This window comes from Lactuca saligna, chromosome 5, assembly GCF_052625555.1.
Source record: "Lactuca saligna cultivar CGN05327 chromosome 5, ASM5262555v1, whole genome shotgun sequence".
NCBI lineage: Eukaryota > Viridiplantae > Streptophyta > Magnoliopsida > Asterales > Asteraceae > Lactuca > Lactuca saligna.
This window is the reverse complement of record NC_136421.1, coordinates 52,883,260-52,892,500: the sequence shown is the minus strand read 5'-3', so window position 1 is coordinate 52,892,500 and position 9,241 is coordinate 52,883,260.

The following is a 9,241-nucleotide window of genomic DNA, read 5'->3' as shown; positions in this document are numbered from 1 at the left end:
ATATATATATATATTAACCATTGTAACACATGAGTTTCACAACTAGTGTTATATGTAATCTCGATAAAAAATTAGTTAAAGCCATCGTTTTAAAAATCGTTCAAGGCCAAGAAGTGATTAAACATATATGAGATGGACACATAGGGGGATTTGGGTCCAAATATATAATAAATTATTTTAATCTTTTTCAACTGTATAAATTTTATAGTTCAAATTTTTATATTCTTTATTTTTATTTATTTTACAAAATTTGGAGTTTTTTCAAAAAAAATTGTCAGTATTCTAATTAATATTTGCAAGCTGTTACATAAATACAATTACTAGAAACGAAAATTACAAGAAACGTTCAAGTGGGGAATTTCCAAATACATCACCTAAGTATTGCACTGATGGATTTCCTGTTCCATGTCTATATTTTCATTCGTTCATATTCAATGCAATTTTCATTTTTGGTCCTCCTATTTGTATATATGTTTATAACTTACCTTTAACCATTTGGATTTTTTTTTCAACCTTTTGTTATTTTAATATTCTTAAACAACTATACACACTTATGCATGTGAAAGGTCGAATTAGAATACTAGTATATGACTTCTACTTTAATAAATGAAACTCTTTTTGCCACATGCCAGACTATCAATAAATTTATGTAATGTCATTTTATGGTTATTTGAAATAATTTTTTTTTCACATGTCATTTTATGAGTTAATTCTATTTTATTAAATTCACATAATATTTTAGTATAAAAATTGCAATAAATTTAGCAATAAATGGATATCAATTTCATAAATAAAGTTAGAGTAAATTACTGAAATCGTCCCTATAGTTCGGTCAAAATTTTACGTTTGGTCCCTAACATTTTTTTTTTTGCATTCGGAACGTCCCTATGGTTTGATTTCGTTGCGTTTTTCATCCCTATGGTTTGGTCATAATTGCATTTTTGATCCCTAATTTTACGTATGTAAGGGACAAAGAACAGAACAAAATCAAACCACAGGGACGATCCGAGTGCAAAAAGCAAAGTTGAAGACCAAACATGAAATTTTCACCAAACCATACGGACTATTTCGGTAATTTACTCCTAAAACTTACCTTTTTATTTAAAAATTTCTAAATTAAGTTCATTAGTTTCTTTTGTTTATTTATTTAAATTATTTGCTTAAGTTTAAAAGATAAAAAACATTTCAATTATAATAATTTATTGTGTTTCTTATTTTCTTAGAAATTCAAAAAGTACAAAAATACTTAAACCTTTATATGCATGCACGTCCGCCGAAAAGTAAATCATGATCTGATCAGGCACCGTCGTCGTCCACCGGTGGGGGTGGTTGTCAAAGATCCGGGAGTTTGAACCTCTTAGACCACACTTGTTCTCCATCACCACGTTGCCCAGAAACAAAGTTGGCAGAAAGCGCCCTCGCAATATCCCTACTTGCCGCAAGTCTCTCTTCCTATGTGTGCCATCGAATGTGGCCACACAACGCTTTTTCGTGATACATGTTTTTCTTGCAAATCGGGCAGATCACCGGCCGTCTTGCAGTACCTATTTATGATTATTTTGAATTAATTATTTTTTCCAAATGTCATTTTATGAGTTTTTCTGTTTTATTAAATTCACATAATATTTTAATGTAATAATTGCAGTAAATGTAGTAATAAATGGATATCAATTTCATTAAGTAACTTACATTTGAATATCAAAATTTCCAAATTAAAATTCATTAGTTTCTTTTGTATATTTATTTAAATTAGTCGTTTAAATTTAAAAGATAAAAAACATTTCAATGATGTTAAATCATTATTTTTCTTATTTTCTTCAAAATTTAAAAATCTTAAATATTTGAACACACACACACACACACACACACATATATATATATATATATATATATATATATATATATATATATATATATAGATATATATAACTTCACCATTGTAATACATGGGTCTCATAACCAGTGTTATATGTAATCCCGATTAAAAATTAGGTAAGGCCTTTGTTTTAAAAATCGTTCACGGCCAGGAAGTGATTAAACATATCTGAGATGAACACCTAGGGGGATTTGGGTCCAAGTATATATAATAAATTATATTAATTTTTTCCAACTGTATAAATTTTATAGTTCAAACTTTTATATTCTTTATTTTCATTTATTTTACAAAATTTGGACTTTTTTAAAAAGATAATGTCAGTATTCTAGCTAATATTCGCATAAACTACAATTGTTAGAAACGAAAATTACAAGAAATGTTCAAGTAGGGAATTTCCAAATACATCACCTAATTATTGCACTGATGGATTTCCTGTTCCATATCTATATTTTCATACGTTCACATTCGATGCAATTTTCATTTTTGGTCCTTCTATTTGCATATATGTTTATAACTTACCCTTAACCATTTAGATTTTGTTTTCAACTTTTTGTTATTTAAAAATTCTTGAACAACTATACACACTTATGTATGTGAAAGGTCGAATTAGAATACTTGTATATGACTTCTACTCTAATAAATGAAACTCTGTTTGCCACATGCCAGACTATCAATAAATTTATGAAATGTTATTTTATGGTTATTTAAAATACTTTTTTTTCACATGTCATTTTATGAGTTAATTCTATTTTATTAAATTCACATAATATTTTAGTATAATAATTGCAATAAATTTAGTAATAAATGGATATCAATTTCATAAATAAACTTAGAGTAAATTACTGAAATCGTCCCTATGGTTCGGTCAAAATTGTACGTTTGGTCCCTAACTTTTTTTTTGCATTCGGAACGTCCCTATGGTCTGATTTTGTTGCGTTTTTCATCCCTATGGTTTGTTCATAATAGCACGTTTTATCCCTAATTTTACGTATGTAAGGGACATAGAACAGAACAAAATCAAACCACAGAGACGATCCGAGTGCAAAAGAAAAGTTGAAGACCTAACGTGAAATTTTACCCAAACCATAGGGACAATTTCAGTAATTTACTGATGAAACTTACCTTTTTATTTAAAAATTTCGAAATTAAGTTCATTAGTTTCTTTTGTTTATTTATTTAAATTATTTGCTTAAGTTTAAAAGATAAAAAACGTTTCAATTATAATAATTTATGGTTTTTCTTATTTTCTTCAAAATTCAAAAAGTATTCAAATACTTAAACCTTTATATGCATGTCCGTCCGCCGAAAAGTAAATCATGATCTGATCAGGAACCGTCGTCATCCACCGGTGGGGGTGGTTTTCAAGGATCTGGGAGTTTGAACCTCTTAGACCACCCTTGTTCTCCGTCACCACGTTGCACAGAAACAACGTGGGCAGAAAGTGCCATGACAATATCCCTAGTTGCTGCTAGTCTCTCTTCCTGTGTGTGTGCAACCGGATATGGCCACACAACGCTTTCTCGTGATACATGTCTTTCTTGCGAATCGGGCAGATCACCGGCCTTCTTGCAGTACCTAGTTATGATTATTTTGAATTAATTATTTTTTCCAAATGTCATTTTATGAGTTTTTTTGTATTATTAAATTCACATAATATTTTAATGTAATAATTGCAGTAAATGTAGTAATAAATGGATATCAATTTCATTAAGTAACTTACATTTTAATATCAAAATTTCCAATTTAAAATTCATTAGTTTCTTTTGTATATTTATTTAAATTAGTCGTTTAAATTTAAAAGATAAAAAACATTTCAATGATGTTAATTCATTATTTTTCTTATTTTCTTCAAAATTTAAAAATCTTAAATATTTGAACATATATATATATATATATATATATATATATATATATATATATATATATATATATATATATATATATATATATATATATATATATAAACTTAACCATTGTAATACATGGGTGTCACAACCAGTGTTATATGTGATCCCGATTAGAAATTAGGTAAAGCCTTGTTTTTAAAAATCGTTCACGGCCAGCAAGTGATTAAACATATATGAGATGGACACCTAGGGGGATTTGGGTTCAAGTATATATAATAAATTATTTTAATTTTTTCCAACTGTATAAATTTTATAGTTCAAACTTTTATATTCTTTATTGTCATTTATTTTACAAAATTTGGACTTTTTTAAAAAAATATTGTTAGTATTCTAACTAATATTCGCATAAACTACAATTGTTAGAAACGAAAATCACAAGAAATGTTCAAGTAGGGAATTTCCAAATACATCACCTAATTATTGCACTGATGGGTTTCCTGTTCCATGTCTATATTTTCATACGTTCACATTCAATGCAATTTTCATTTTTGGTCCTCCTATTTGTATATATGTTTATAACTTACCTTTAACCATTTAGATTTTGTTTTCAACTTTTTGTTTTTTTAATATTATTAAACAACTCTACACATTTATGCATGTGAAAGGTCGAATTAGAATACTAATATATGACTTATACTCAAATAAATGAAAATCTTTTGCCACATGCCAGACTATCAATAAATTTATGAAATGTCATTTTATGGTTATTTCAAAATAATTTTTTTTCACATGTCATTTTATCAGTTAATTCTATTTGATTAAATTCACACAATATTTTAGTATAATAATTGCAGTAAATGGACATCAATTTCATAAATGAAGTTAGAGTACATTACTGAAATCGTCCCTATGGTTCGGTCAAAATTTTACGTTTGGTCCCTAACTTTTTTTTGTATTCGGAACGTCCCTATGGTTTGATTTCGTTGCGGTTTTCATCCCTACGGTTTGGTCATAATTGCACGTTTGATCCCTAATTTTACATATGTAAGGGACATAGAACAGAACAAAATCAAACCATAGGGACGATCGGAGTGCAAAAGAAAAGTTGAAGACCAAACATGAAATTTTCACCAAACCATAGGGACTATTTCAGTAATTTACTCATGAAACTTACCTATTTATTTAAAAATTTCGAAATTAAGTTCATTAGTTTCTTTTGTTTATTTATTTAAATTATTTGCTTAAGTATAAAAGATAAAAAACATTTCAATTATAATAATTTATTGTGTTTCTTATTTTCTTCAAAATTCAAAAAGTACTAAAATACTTAAACCTTTATATGCATGCACGCCTGCCGAAAAGTAAATCATGATCTGATCAGGCACCGTCATCGTCCACCGGTGGGGGTGGTTGTCAAAGATCTGGGAGTTTGAACCTCTCAGACCACCCTTGTTCTCCATCACCACGTTGCCAAGAATCAAAGTCGGCAGAAAGCGTCCTGGCAATATCCCTACTTGCCGCAAGTCTCTCTTCCTGTGTGTGCCACCGGATGTGGCCACACAACTCTTTTTCATGATACATGTCTTTCTGGCAAATTGGGCAGATCACCAGCCTTCTTGCAGTACCTAGTTATGATTATTTTTAATTAATTATTTTTTCCAAATGTCATTTTATGAGTTTTTCTGTTTTATTAAATTCACATAATATTTTAATGTAATAATTGCAATAAATGTAGTAATAAATGGATATCAATTTCATTAACTAACTTACATTTTAATATCAAAATTTCACAAATTAAAATTCATTAGTTTCTTTTGTATATTTATTTAAATTAGTCGTTTAAATCTAAAAGATAAAAAACATTTCAATGATGTTAATTCATTACTTTTCTTCTTTTCTTCAAAATTTAAAAATCATAAATATTTAAATACACACACACACACACATATATATATATATATATATATATGTATGTCTGTATATATATATATATATATATATATATATATATATATATATATATATATATATATATATATAACTTAACCATTGTAATACATGGGTCTCAGAACCAGTGTTATATCTAATCCCGATTAAAAATTAGGTAAAGCCTTGGTTTTAAAAATCGTTCACGGCCAGGAAGTGATTAAACTTATATGTGATGGACACCTAGGGGGATTTGGGTCCAAGTATATATAATAAATTATTTTAATTTTTTCCAACTGTATAAATTTTCTAGTTCAAACTTTTAGATTCTTTATTTTCATTTATTTTACAAAATTTGGACTTTTTTAAAAAGATATTGTTAGTATTCTAGCTAATATTCGCATAAACTACAATTGTTAGAAACAAAAATTACAAGAAATGTTCAAGTAGGGAATTTCCAAATACATCACCTAATTATTGCACTAATGGATTTCCTGTTCTATGTCTATATTTTCATTCGTTCACATTCAATGCAATTTTCATTTTTGGTCCTCTTATTTGTATATATGTTTATAACTTACCTTTAACCATTTAGATTTTGTTTTCAACTTTTTGTTATTTTAATATTCTTAAACAACTATACACACTTATGCATGTGAAAGGTCGAATTAGAATACTATTATATGACTTCTATTCTAGTAAATGAAACTTTTTTTACCACATGCTAGACTATCAATAAATTTATCAAATGTTATTTTATGGTTATTTGATATAATTTTTTTTTCACATGTCATTTTATGAGTTAATTCTATTTTATTAAATTCACATAATATTTTAGTATAATAATTGCAATAAATTTAGCAATAAATGGATATCAATTTCATAAATAAACTTAGAGTAAATTACTGAAATCGTCCCTATGGTTCGGTCAAAATTGTAAGTTTGGTCCCTAACTTTTTTTTTTGCATTCGGAACGTCCCTAGGGTTTGATTTTGTTGCGTTTTTCAACCCTATGGTTTGGTCATAATTGCACGTTTGATCCCTAATTTTACGTATGTAAGGGGCATAGAAGAGAACAAAATCAAACCACATGGACGATCCGAGTGCAAAAGAAAAGTTGAAGACGAAACGTGAAATTTTCACCAAACCATATGAACTATTTCAGTAATTTACTCATGAAACTTCCCTTTCTATTTAAAAATTTTGAAATTAAGTTCATTAGTTTCTTTTGTGTATTTCTTTAAATTATTTGCTTATGTTTAAAAGATAAAAAACTTTTCAATTATAATAATTTATTGTGTTTCTTGTTTTCTTCAAAATTCAAAAAGTAGTAAAATAATTAAACCTTTATATGCATGCACGCCCGCCGAAAAGTAAATCATGATCTAATCAGGCACCGTCGTCGTCCACCGGTGGGGGTGGTTGTCAAAGATCCGAGAGTTTGAACCTCTTAGACCACCCTTGTTCTCCATCACCACGTTGCACAGAAACAAAGTCGGCAGAAAGCGCCATGGCAATATCCCTACTTGCTGCTAGTCTCTCTTTCTGTGTGTGTGCCACCGGATGTGGCCACACAACGCTTTCTCGTGATACATGTCTTTCCTGCAAATCGGGCAGATCACCGGCCTTCTTGTAGTACCTAGTTATGATTATTTTGAATTAATTATTAATTCCAAATGTCATTTTATGAGTTTTTCTGTTTTATTAAATTCACATTATATATTAATGTAATAATTGCAGTAAATGTAGTAATAAATGGATATCAATTTCATTAAGTAACTTACATTTCAATATCAAAGTTTCCAATTTAAAATTCATTAGTTTCTTTTGTATATTTATTTAAATTAGTCGTTTAAATTTAAAAGATAAAAAACATTTCAATGATGTTAATTCATTATTTTTCTTATTTTATTCAAAATTTAAAAATTTTAAATATTTGAACATTTATAAATATATATATATATATATATATATATATATATATATATATATATATATATATATATATATATATATATATATATAACTTAACCATTGTAATACATGGGTCTCACAACTAGTGTTATACGTAATCCCGATTAAAAATTAGGTAAAGCCTTGGTTTTAAAAATCGTTCACGGTCAGGATGTTATTAAACATATATGAGATGGACACCTAGGGGGATTTGGGTAGAAGTATATATAATAAATTATTTTAATTTTTTCCAACTGTATAAATTTTATAGTTCAAACTTTTATATTCTTTATTGTCATTTATTTTACAAAATTTGGACTTTTTAAAAAAAAATATTGTTAGTATTCTAACTAATATTCGCATAAACTACAATTCTTAGAAACGAAAATTACAAGAAATGTTCAAGTAGGGAATTTCCAAATACATCACCTAATTATTGCACTGATGGATTTCCTGTTCCATGTCTATATTTTCATACGTTCACATTCAATGCAATTTTCATTTTTGGTCCTCCTATTTGTATATATATATTTATAACTTACCTTTAACCATTTAGATTTTGTTTTCAACTTTTTGTTATTTTAATATTCTTAAACAACTCTACACATTTATACATCAGAAAGATCGAATTACAATACTAGTATATGACTTCTACTCTAATAAATGAAAATCTTTTTGCCACATGCCAGACTATCAATAAATTTATCAAATGTTATTTTATGGTTATTTGAAATAATTTTTTTTCACATGTCATTTTATGAGTAAATTCTATTTTATTAAATTCACATAATATTTTTGTATAATAATTGCAATAAATTTAGCAATAAATGGATAAAAATTTCATAAATAAACTTAGAGTAAATTACTGAAATCGTCCCTACGGTTCGGTCAAAATTTTACGTTTGGTCCCTAACTTTTTTTTTTTGCATTCGGAAGTCCCTATGGTTTGATTTTGTTGCGTTTTTCAACCCTATGGTTTGGTCACAATTGCACGTTTGATCCCTAATTTTAGAGTAAATTACACGAATGGTCCCTAGGTTTGGGGTAATTTGCATGATTGGTCCCTAACTTATTTTTTTAACTCGGAAGATCCTTATTGTTTGTTTTTATTACGCGCTTGGTCCCTACTATTTGTTTTTCTTATGTGTTTGGTCCCTATCTTAGCTAAAAATACTATTATTTAAATATGAAAAAATGTTATGGTAGGTGAGATAATGTGAAGGGGTAGTGTTGGGGTGTGTTTATTTAAATAAATTAAAGAAATCAAGGGTAAAATAGTCTTTTTATGTAAGACAGGGACCAAGCGCGTAACAAAAACAAACAATAGGGACCTTTGGAGTTAAAAAAATAAGTTAGGGACCAAACGTGCAAATTACCCTAAACCATAGTGACCATTCGTGTAATTTACTCAATTTTACGTATCTAAGGGACATAGAACAGAACAAAATCAAACCACAGGGACGATCCGAGTGCAAGAGAAAAGTTGAAGACCAAACGTGAAATTTTCACCAAACCATAGGGACTATTTATGTAATTTACTCATGAAACCTACCTTTTTATTTAAAATTTTCGAAATTAAGTTCATTAGTTTCTTTTGTTTATTTATTTAAATTATTTTCTTAAGTTTAAAAGATAAAAA